The 11,962-nt window shown below is 39.0% G+C and overlaps 1 protein-coding gene across 1 annotated transcript in view; it reads left to right on the top strand.

The window, feature by feature from the left end:
- The window catches only part of LOC140245056 (guanylate kinase-like), a 33,136-nt gene that overhangs the window by 256 nt on the left and 20,918 nt on the right, over positions 1 to 11,962 (top strand). The window lies entirely within an intron of this gene.

The following is an 11,962-nucleotide window of genomic DNA, read 5'->3' as shown; positions in this document are numbered from 1 at the left end:
TCTTCTCTGACATGTCATGGGATGGTCATGAACACTCAGAACAGCATGAATTCTTGCATTAATTAGTACTAAATAGTAACGGTTAACGTTAGAGGTCTAACTTAAGAGTAAGAGAGTAGCATTAGTAGAAGCTAATCTGTATTGCAGTTTATCATATAAACCTCGGACTGAATTTTGGTTGATTAGCTTCATGCTGGTAATCAGTTAAAGAGGTGGTTTGCCATGCTAATACATGAGGTGTAAACAGTGGCGTATCTGGGGGGGGGGGGGGCAAGGGGGGCACGTGCCCCGGGCGCCACTCCTTGGGGGCGCAAAAAAACGAGAAAAAAAAACGAAGAAGAAGAAGAAAAAAAAAAGAAAAAAAAAACGAAGAAGAAGAAAAAAAAAAGAAAAGAAGAAGAAGAAGGAAAAAAAAAAAAAAAAAAATCGCCCGGAAGGGGGGAGGGAGGGAGATTGGTGGTCGGGGGGGGGGGGGGGGGGGGGGGGCAGAAACCAAATCAAACAAGATAAAAACAAAACATGAAGATGACGCAGACAAAATGACAATGTTTATTGTGTTCACACAAAAATTCCATGTTCTGTGAGCTGAAATACAAAAATTTTACAAAAAATGTACATAAAAAGGAAGGTAAGAACAAAACGTGATAATGACAAAATGACAGTGTCTATTGTGTTCGCACATGTCATTTTATATTTAGCAGGCAAAATGTTTCACGGAGCAGCGGCTGCAATTTCATTCGTTCTGAAGCGATCGCCAATTGGATCAAAAGAAGGCGCCAACGGTTTCGAACATACGGGGGGGGGGGGGGGGGGGGTGCGCAAAAACCCCCGAATCAAACAAGATAATAACAAAACGCAATGATGACGCGGAAATATACAAATTTCGGCTCACTCGCTCGTACTAATCTAGAGTATTTTTTCAAGTCCTCAGTTTGTTGTATAAATCGTTATCTATAAGGCCGTCACTATATCTTGATTAGAATTGTAAGATTTAATAAGCAAAAAATGACAAGAGTTTCATGATTTGTAAGATGAAATACTAAAATTTTCGGCTCGCTCGCTGCGCTCGCTCGCCAAAATTTGTATAAAAAAAGAGAACAAGATAAGAACAAAACGTGACGATGAGGCAGACAAAATGATAATGTCTATTGTGTTCACTCGTGTCATTTTATATTTAGCAGGAAAAATGTTACACGGAGCAGCGACTGCAATTTCATTCGTTCTGAAGCGATCACCGATTGAATCAAAAGAGGACGCCAACGGTTTCAAACATACGGGGGAGGGGGCGCAAAAAAAATTAAAAAGATAAGAAAAAGACGTAATGATGACGCAGAAATATACAAATTTCGGCTCACTTGCTCGTACTAATTTAGAGTATTTAGTTTGTTGGTATAAATCGATATCTATAAGGTCGTCACTATAATTGTGAGATTTAATAAGCAAAAAATGACAAGAATTCCATGTTTTGTAAGCTGAAATACAAAAATTTTCGGCTCGCTCACTGCGCTCGCTCGCCAAAATTTATATAAAAAAAGATGAGAACATACGTGGTGATGACAAGGACATATACAAATTTCAGCTCACTCGCGCGCACTAGTCTAGAGTATTTTTTAAGTCTGTTACGACCAAAATCACTCTGAGAATGATCGCACAAAAGAAACAATCAACTAATGTTCAGGCGGTTTATTAACAGTGATATTGTGGGTACAGACTCCTAATCGGTTTTCACATCAGTACAATAATGATCAAGAGAAACAATTATAAATCAGTAATAAAATCACTTACACGCATTACAGCCCAAATCGTAATCACGATGTTATATAGTCCCTTGGTGATGTCTAACTACGATGTTCGATGCACAGATGAATGGTCCTTGATGCACCGATGAATGATTCCTCCGACGTAAATCCAGAGGCACGGGTTGCAATAATCCACGTTATAGATCCGGGGTAAATTCCACGATATGTACGTCCACAGCGAAACGTGCGGAATCCACAGGAAACGGGCAGAATCCAAATGTTAAGACGACCACGTCCAGTTGATGCGTTGAATGATGATTCACTTTATAATGTCCAGCAAGGAATCCAGCCCGTCACAGCTTTGCCGTAATAATGTCCGTTGACACTAAAATATGGAGTCTATCTCCAACGTAGGCAAATTAGTTCTCTGCAGGCAAAATGTCTCCCAGGCCTTATCTCCACAAACACAGTTTGTATAGCAGGTCAGCAGGTACATGTAACACAGGACTGACTATAACAAGTGGCTTCAGAGCCAGAAGTGACGTAACTCTCAGAGCAGAGGTGTTGGGTACTCTGCCTACCTCAGAATTTCTCCAGCTTATATATTCATTCACCCCTTTCTAGTACATTCTGTAATTTTCTCCAACCTGGGGCTACATCCCTGAACATACTAGCAAGTCCAAATTCCAGGAATCCTGGATGACTCACTGCCTAATATGTGCATAACATCATTGCCAAAATTAACTACCAATCACATTGGGTTACAAGGGCAGTGCCTCACTCAGCCAGCACTTCCTAGAATTTTCTGGAATGGGTTAAATCATTCTAGATTGAGTGAGCTATAATGTATTTCCTGTCACATGCATACATGTACTGTAGCTACATTGTATACCATGTAGAAAATTCTCCACTGATCTGGTCAGCCTGTATGTACTATATCTATACGGGTCATTCCACCGCGTTGGGATACAGTGTGACATTGACGGAGGTGATGAGTATGATGGGGGAAAAAAAGTGGATCAAAAATTTTCAGCCTTTTGTTCCACACTTAGTGAATAGGTGGGTAGGTAACCTATCAACCAAATCGGGAATGGTTATTTTCTGGAGAAAATCATCAATTTTATATTAATTTTTATTTTGGTGTCCGATAGGGAAAAGAGCTATAAATTGTGACATAACTTCTCTTCAGGTTTATCATTCAAGAAAATCAAAATAATGTTGGTAATTAACTAACTGAAGCTTGTGACAATAATTTTTAATGAGTGCCAAAATACATGAAAGAATAGTATGGTCCATGTTTGACTCACTAATTTTAGATGCCGCCGCGAAAGTACTGGTTCCGACGTAACGCATCGTGTCTCATGAAAATAATATTGGTTACGTCGATAGATGGTATAACAACACAAATCTCACTTCATTTACATGTGCATTATAGTACTGTTCATCAGGTACCGATGTTCCGAATACAAAATCAATGAAAGTATTTTTTCCTTTCAGGTTAATTTCTTTAAAATTTAGGCATGAGTATTCATGGTCTAGGTTCGTGTCTTCTGTCAATTGTTCGTCGAAAACAAACATTCCTTCCTCCATATCTAGTCCAGACTCTTTCCCCGTAATACAAACACCCCGCACGCATTGCTATGGTTACTGGCGCCAATCGTACACGATCAGCGTGTGGTTGCTTTCCCAGCTGTGCAGTACACGTATGCACATTGTGCGATGTGTCCGATCCCAGTACAGTGTTCGTCGAAGAATCGATGTTACGTCGAAATCTGGGTCTGAGTCGATTACATGCAGGAAATGCGCATGCAGGTAAGAGTGTTTGAGAATTTTCGTCGATTAAGTGCATTACCGTTCATGTTTCTGTCTGAGTGTGATTCGTTTCAATAAAAATTTACTTCATTTTTTTTCGTTGTATTGCCATAGCCTGAAAGGGTCAAAGCTTTTGAAAACTTGAGAGTTACCTTGAAGACAACTCTATCTGAGGATTCCGAGTCTCTGTTGCGTCGAAGTTTGAAGTGGCTGCTGTAGTCCCACATGTTCATTTTTGCGTTATCAACCCCAACCGAAATTTTTGTTTCGACGTGCAGACAAAATGAAACTGAAATAATTTTTAATCATTGATTGATATGAATTGATATGGAATCGTACTCATTTAAAATGTAGGCAGCGTGTCGGGTATATGACCCACGTTGCATTTTATTAATTGTGGAGAAAAAAAGACCTCCTCCTGGACCCTGGTGTGTGTGTTGCCTGTCGAGTGTTGGGCACAGAAAATGAATGTATGGTTGGACCTACTAACGACCGACCGCCTAATTTTTATCTGCCTGATAAAAATAATTGATAATAAAATTAGTGTAAAAATGTGACTTACGTGATGGAGAAAATGCAGCACTTTCAAATGCCATTGTCCCCCTTTCTATTCGAACTTTCAGTGCAAAGATAACGCAGTCGAACTTGACTGAGTGCCCTCTTGATTTTCCACGGTGCTGCTCGCTTTTAGACCTATTTTTTTAGACTTCATTTTCTCAACCATGTAATTAAAAATAAAATTTTACGTGAATTTTAGGGCATTATCGTGGTTTAGGTTGCCAAAGACACTATATCCTGAGGGGCAGTCATTTCAGTGACATGGATGACCGCACACTCGTACTGAACTTTGAGAGGGAGTGCGTATGGGATTGCGCAATACCAGAGGCTATAGAAGGAGAAAAGAACCGAGAACTGGCAGCTCAATAAAATGAGAGTGGTGACTCGAAACCGAGAGTGCGGATATGCTTATCAGGCAGATAAAAACAAGGCAGTCAGTGAGTAGTAGGACAAACCATAATGTGTGCCTGCGCACGAGTGAGTGATTGCAAGTGTTTTGAGAGAGTGGGTGGGTGTGTGCGTGCGCAGGGCCGTCACTACGGTCCCCCCCCCCCCCCCCAAATTCAGTCCCATAGTCGGCAAAGTCAAGTACCGGTACCCGGTATTCTGCAAATTTGAGGGGCAGTTGGCAAATTGAATTTTTGTTTTTTTTGCTCATTCTTTTTTTTTTGTTTTTTTTTTTGCTCATTTGAGCCCCCCTTCAGATCTCAGCCCTGAACAGCCAATCGTTGCAAAATTTTGCATGCATGTCGAGACACATGTAAAGAAAGAGTATTGCTACCCCCAAAAAATGGCCCAAAATGGGTTATTTTATTATGATATGCAAATTAGATGCTTTAAAACAAATTAAGTTTTTCCAACAAACAAGAGGGCCCCGTTTTGATTTGTAAATTTCTTATGTATTTCACTGTTTTTATTTCTTTTGTATTTCATTGTTTTTATGATTTTTTTTGTAATTTAGATTTTAAGAAAATCATTAATTTCCATGCGTTCTACTTACATGTAAACTGTACACAAACATGCAAAATATGAATTTTTGGGCGAATTTTGTGCCAACGCGCGAATACATTAGAAAGTCATGTTACAACCTCACGACCTATAGTCCAATTTACACAAACTTGGTATCAAATGCAAGCAGTCAGAGTTTGTCCAAGTGGATCAAATTGACTCCCCCCCCCCCCCCCCCCCCCCCCAGTTAAGATAGGGTCAATATAGATACAGAGATAGTTTTCAGGTAGTTTGGGGAAAGGGGGGTCAGGTTATGTTAGGAAGGTCAACTGAACAGAACATCTTAACCATTTCAGAAAAGGGAAACAGTTGTAATTTGAAGCCAACTACTATTGTTAAGTATATTTTTGGTATGGAATTAATTGTTTAATTTATTGTGAAAATAAATTTTGTGGACATTGCAACATTTTTGTTAATGATAATTACATACAAGTATGTTTTGATCTCCTTTATTTTTACAGTCATTTGCTAGTACCAAAAATCATCATGGCTCCAGTGGGAATGAAATTGAGATTCAATTTTCAACGCAGTGACACATGTGAAGAGGCTATTCCAAAAAGCCATCTTACCGGGAAAATTTGAAGCGCAAACGACCAGGGGATTATAATGCTCTCAGAGAAAAGGATGCACTAAGACACAAAGAAAAACGTTTGCGCATGACTGAAGAAGAAAGGAAAGTGAGTAATGAAAAAGCGAGAGAGAGAATGGCTAGGATGAGGCAGAGAAGGAAAGATGAGTTGGCTGACCAAGTGAAAACAGTCCATACGAGAGCAGGTGAAAAAAAGCAAAGTGAGCAGAGAAGGAAATGGGCAACAGCTAAGAGATTACAGAGGGCAAGAATGAGCAAGGAGAAAAGGGATGAACTCAATGAGAAAAGGAGGGAGAAATATAAGGAGGAAAAAATGACAATCTTAAAGATGCGGTTAGAAGCTCTGGAAAAACAAAAGAAACTGAAAGAGGTGGAAGAACTGATGGCAAGCATGGAAGCTGAAGTGAAGATCGCTGAAGGGGAGGGTCAGGATAAATCCCGATCAAAGGCTGCAAGAAGAAAATCATTACAGCGAGCCAGAGAATCCATTTCTAAGGATCCGCAATTGTTTGCTGAGACAGTGTGTGACCTAATAGAGAAAGCATCCCCACAAAAGAAAAGGGCTCTGAAAATGGTGATGAAGCCTCATAAGAAATCAAAGATACCAGACATTGACGAAAAAACATCCAAGGTAGACCATCTCATTGCCTCTGGTGTGCAGAAGCAGCTAGCTTTGCTGCGTGGGAAGAGAAAAAAGAAGGCTGTAAAGCAAAGACGGCTATTTCTTCCATCCTTCCGTATTCTTCACAGGTACGGCCTAGAAAGACATGCGTGCAGAATGTATGGAGTGTCTCGTCATGCTGTAAAGAAACTTTCTGCAAAACTACAATATAGAAATCCATGTTCTCTTCCAGAGAACACCAAGGATTTGGTTCAGAACTATTACAAGCGCCACTCAGTGGAGCTTCCAGATCAGAAGCAAGTGAGCAAGAAGTCTCTCGCAAAGCCCCTAGTTTTGCAAATGCCTGTAGAACAACTGTACCATGGCTTCAGAAAGGATAACCCTGGGGTGAAAATTGGGCGTTCATCCTTCTTCAAATTAAGACCGAAAAATGTCAAGAAAGTTGGTAGCATATCATTCCAGGGCTGCCTTTGCGAGTACTGTGAGAATATTCGCTTAAAGTTGAAGGTCATCAACTCCATCTGTACCACACAACAGAAGCCAGAATGTAGATTAAAAGATGTGTCAACAGCAGCAGCCATAACCCTATGCCAGAAGGGGGATATGAAGTACAATCAGTTAGCATGCACTGAGAGGAAATGCAGCAAATGTGGGGTCCACATCATACGACGACATCTTGCTGGACTTGACCAAACCTGTGAGGTGAAGTGGCACAAATGGGAATTAGTGAAAGAAAAGAAAACAACCAGAAAGGGTGAGAAAATGGTCTCCAGGAAAGTCAAGGGCCTAAAAGAGGGATCTCTTAAAGAGCTGTGTGAGGAATTAGAGGATGAACTTCAAACATTTTCCAGTCACTTGTTTGTGAAGCAATGGCAGCATGAGCAATTCTCATTGCTGACGTCAGGGAAGGTTCCTGAAGGAATGGCAGTGATGGTGCTGGATTTTGCCGAAAACTTTACTTGTCAGAGTCAGAACGAAATCCAATCCGCTTATTGGTCCCATGAGCAAGTTACTCTCCACCCAATAATTGCTTATACCAATTGCCACAATGAGAGGTGTACACAACCACGTAAACCTATCATAAACTCCTTTGTCTTCATTTCAGATGACCTTGTGCATGATCATCATGCTGTACATGTCTTTTCCAGCAAAGCAATACAGCATCTCAAAGAGGAGGAAGAACTCACAAAAATTGTGAGATTTTCAGATGGCTGCAGTGCCCAATACAAGTCCCGTGGTCCATTCGTAGATGTGTCCTACTCAATAGAAGATGTGGGGCTCCCCATTCAGCATAACTTCTTTGCATCAAGACATGGGAAGGGGCCGTCTGACGGCGAAAGTGCTGTTGTAAAAACGATGGTATCAACTGCTGTCAAATCTGAACAGGCCTTGGTAACAAATGCACGTGAGATGTTCAACTATTGTGAGGCAGCATTAACCAGGAGTGACAAGGTAAATGATCAGGGACAGTGCATGCACTTCCGCCGTACCTTCTTCTTCATCCCTCAAGATGAAATCTGTCGGAATCGTCAAAGACGAGGGAAAACCCTACCTGGGACTAGAAAGGTTCACTCTGTGGAAACAGTTCGACCAGGAATAGTGCAGAAGCGGAATCTATCCTGTTCGTGTCACGCTTGTATTGCAGGAGATGGGACTTGTGAAAACCAAGATTATGTACATCCTTGGATTGAAGTACAGTTGCAGACTGAGCAGCAGAACAATGATCTTGATGGTGAGTTATGTAGCTTAAAGGGGAATTAAACTACGTGCATTCAATAAATGCAGAAAAATTAGAGGAAGAAAATGGTGAAAGTTTGAGCAAAATCGGATAATCCGTTCGAGAGGTATGAATTTTCAAAGTTTTACTACTTCCGTGTAATGGCCGCCTATGGGGATCCTTGAGATGGAATTTATTCACCCTCTCTGTTGCTTTTCCATTTATGGATATTTGCACCCCTTCCTGCTTAAGGCTCACTTTGAATTTATCGTTGTTAAACATTAGTCCCAGTTTTGCAATTTTGCAGTTGCCATTACTATATATAGACATAAATTGAAGTGGAAATTTTCGCGAGGGTTTGACTCACGAAATTTGCGAAAATAAACCACCAGGAAAATTTCAGCTTGTACAGTAACCATTAATAACCATTACACAATTCATATGTTCTACAAAGCAATTGACATGTTCAAAAGTAATATGTCTTTTTCTTTGTAGATGACAATTCTGATCCTGAAAGGGCACCTGCTCATCTGTCATCTCCAGCCGCCTCACAAGATGATGATTCTGATCCTGAAAGGGAATCTGTACATCTGCCATCTCCGTCTGCCTCACAAGATGATGATTCTGATCCTGAAAGGGAATCTGTCCATCTGCCATCTCCGTCCGCCTCACAAGATGATGATTCCATTTCTAAAAAGGCACCTTCCCCTCTGCCACCTCTGTCTGGCCCACAAGTGCGAGTTATTGCAGTTACAGGTCTGTAAATACAGGGTGGTCCCCCCTCAAAAAAAAAAAACAAAAAAAAAAAAACGAACGGAATGGCATACTTGCATTACCCGGATGCGAAAAATATTGGCATTGAGGTATAGAGAATTTTCCCAGAAGAAGAATGATGCCAAAAATTCTAATTTGGTTGAGTACTTTTGCATTCTTGAGATATTTTTATGGAGCAATTTAAGATGAATTTCTCAATTTCTTCAACCAAAGTTCACATCAAAGGCCACTGCCTTGGGAGACGACCAAAGAATGTTTATTGGATAGGTGACATTGCACAATGCTACAATGCTAGAAAAGGAGCATTGTGCAACTTAATCTTTTCATTAGATATGCAGCATTAATTGTTCGGTAGTCATTGATTGGTGTAATTCTTGTAGGAAAATTCTCTATTTTCACTTCATGCCATTGGATTTGCATCGGAGTAATTAATACAGTCAATCTTGATTAATTCAACCTCACATAAATCAAATAATCACCTAAGTTGAAGGTCTTTTCAAGTTCTTTTCTCTTTATACTCTATTTATTTTAACCCCTCATAAATCCAATATTTCTCTAAGTCAAGGCTATTTCTTAAATCCAAATGTAGATTCAACTAAGGCAAGGTTCACTGTACAAGTATGCCATTCTGTTTTTCTTGGATTACCCTGTATATTTCATTCTTTTTAATACAGGTTTAACATTTATGGTTCAAGTGTATTCAGATTTTTTTATTTTTTTTTGTACTGCTCGAGCAACAGAAAAAATGCAGGATGGGAGATAACCATTTCTCTTATTAGGGACTAAAAATATGTGTATCAAAATAACACTTTCCAGCATTATGAAATTATTTCCAAGGTAGTGAATTATAAGGTATCGGTGATGAATTTCTCTGCCCATATGCCTTTTTTTTTTTGGGGGGGGGGGATTATAATACAGGCCATCCTGTGCGAATGACCCTGATACAGTGGAACCTCGTTATAACAAGGTCCTTGGGACCATGGAAATTACCTTGTTAAAAAGGGTTTTTCTTGTCAAAACGAAAAGATTGTAAAGAGTTGGGACTAGCAAAATTTCCGTGCTATAACAGGGTTTGTTATATCTGACCTCTTTATAACAAGGTTCTACTGTACATGTAAACAAGCAATACCATTTTTCAATTCTCAGAGGAGTCTGATAGTGTGAGGGCATCTTCCCATCTTTCACCTCTGTCTGGCCCACGAGTGCAAGTTACAGTTACAGTAACAGGTGTGTAAATACAGTTGATTTATCATTTTTTCCTACAGTTTATTACAGGTTTAACATCATCTGTGCATATGAAGAGTTATTTAGAATGTTTGAAAGCATATACACTATTAAAAAAAATAAAATTGTTGATGGGAGTCGGTTATTTGGGACAGTCAATGGAAATCTAAATTACTAAACCTGCAAATTTTCATAAGATTGTTTTTCAAGCATACTTCTCTAATACATAATTGATCCATGCTACTCCTGGTTTTGCGCATATGATGGCTACACTTATTGATCACCAGTACAGACTGCCATCCCTCTTGAGCATGTTATTTTTACATTTTTAACTACAACATCACTGATCTCCCATAGCATGATATTGCTTGCTCTGAATTCTGGATGACCAACACATTGAATTCCCTGCTTATTTGCTTTCAAGTTATGACTCCTTTTAAGTGTTTTTTTTTTTTTTCCTCAGATGACTCTGAACCTGCTGGCTCACAAGTTCAAAGTACAGGTTTGTAGACAAGTGACAAGACAGATTTAATAAGAAACCCGTATCTGTATGACGCCTTCAAGACCAGTTTTTGAATGGATATGGATATACTGTCATATTTCCATAAGAAAATTGCCCTGTTCATCAGTGCAAATATTACTTTATCTTATCTAGCCCACAAGCATATACCAGTAGATGCTAAAACTGTTATTGTGTTAAATTTATGCAATGGAGCCAAGGTTTCAATCAAGCATTCTTTCTATGCTCTGAAAATGAAAGGAAGGGGTCACACTTTTCATTGGTGCCCAAAGTATGACAAAAATATGAACAAAATCAAATCCATGACAAACGTCAACGATTTGATGTGACATACCATATATATATACATATATATTTATATATATATTTATATATATGTATACACATTTATTTTTTATTTATTTTTCTTTACAGGAAGTCGCCCAGTTGGTGTTGGGGAATTTGTCGTCGTCATCTATGATGATGCATGGTGGGTTGGGGAAGTCGTGGAAACCCAAGACGATAAGCTACTTGTGAACTTTCTCGTCACCAAAGGGGAAAACAAGTATTGTTGGCCGGACAAAAAAGAAACTGATTTGATTTTGAAGAATGGTATTTTTACCACATTTCCATCTCCGCCAGTGCCAGTTTCAAATCGGTATCTTGGGTTTGATGATGCCATTTACCGGTCAGTTTCATCTAGAGTACAGAGATTCCTGGCTCAAGAAGAATAGATATCATAGCCTTATGAGTAATTATCCAGGTGATATTTGTCCTACAACCACATAATCTTGCCCACTGCATCAGGTTCAAAGCAACTATTGATAGTTTAGTCAATGTTCCTCTGTTTTCACATCTTTAAGAGTTAAAGCAAGGTTTAGAAATGGTTTGAAAATACAATCTTGAGGTTCTTGTTTGAGAATTTAGATCTATATTAGTTGTTATTAATATTTGAAGAGCTTGCATGCAAAACGTGCTAAATCCATTCCAATCACTTTGGAGAAAATGAGTGATTTTTAATTACACATATTTCTTTTAGTTTATTCCTTTGTTCACCAATTCAAATTACCAAAGCAGCCTTGTAGATTAAAAAAAAAAAAAATTGAAAGAACAAAAATCCGGCACACTTTATTTATTTATATTTTTTAATATAATTTTTTTTTAAAAATTGATTTTCAGGGATTTAGCATGTTTTGCATGAAAACGTAAATTTCATATCATTGAATGTCTCATCTTGTATAAAGGACAGGAGAACCGGCAATGACCGAGTATTGTTGCCTTTACTTCTCTAGATTTAATAGAAAGTGAGTTTTGTGATTTGATATTGCATCGAAAGAGGTTCAATGAAGACTTGGTGGGTACTAAACTGATAATCTGTGCAAAAGTGATTCTGTCAGGAAAATACACAATGTCATCACTT

This window comes from Diadema setosum, chromosome 22 (genome assembly GCF_964275005.1).
Source record: "Diadema setosum chromosome 22, eeDiaSeto1, whole genome shotgun sequence".
In the NCBI taxonomy this organism is placed as follows: Eukaryota; Metazoa; Echinodermata; class Echinoidea; order Diadematoida; family Diadematidae; genus Diadema; species Diadema setosum.
Note: the sequence above shows the minus strand (reverse complement) of the source record. Positions and strands in the feature narration are given on the sequence as shown.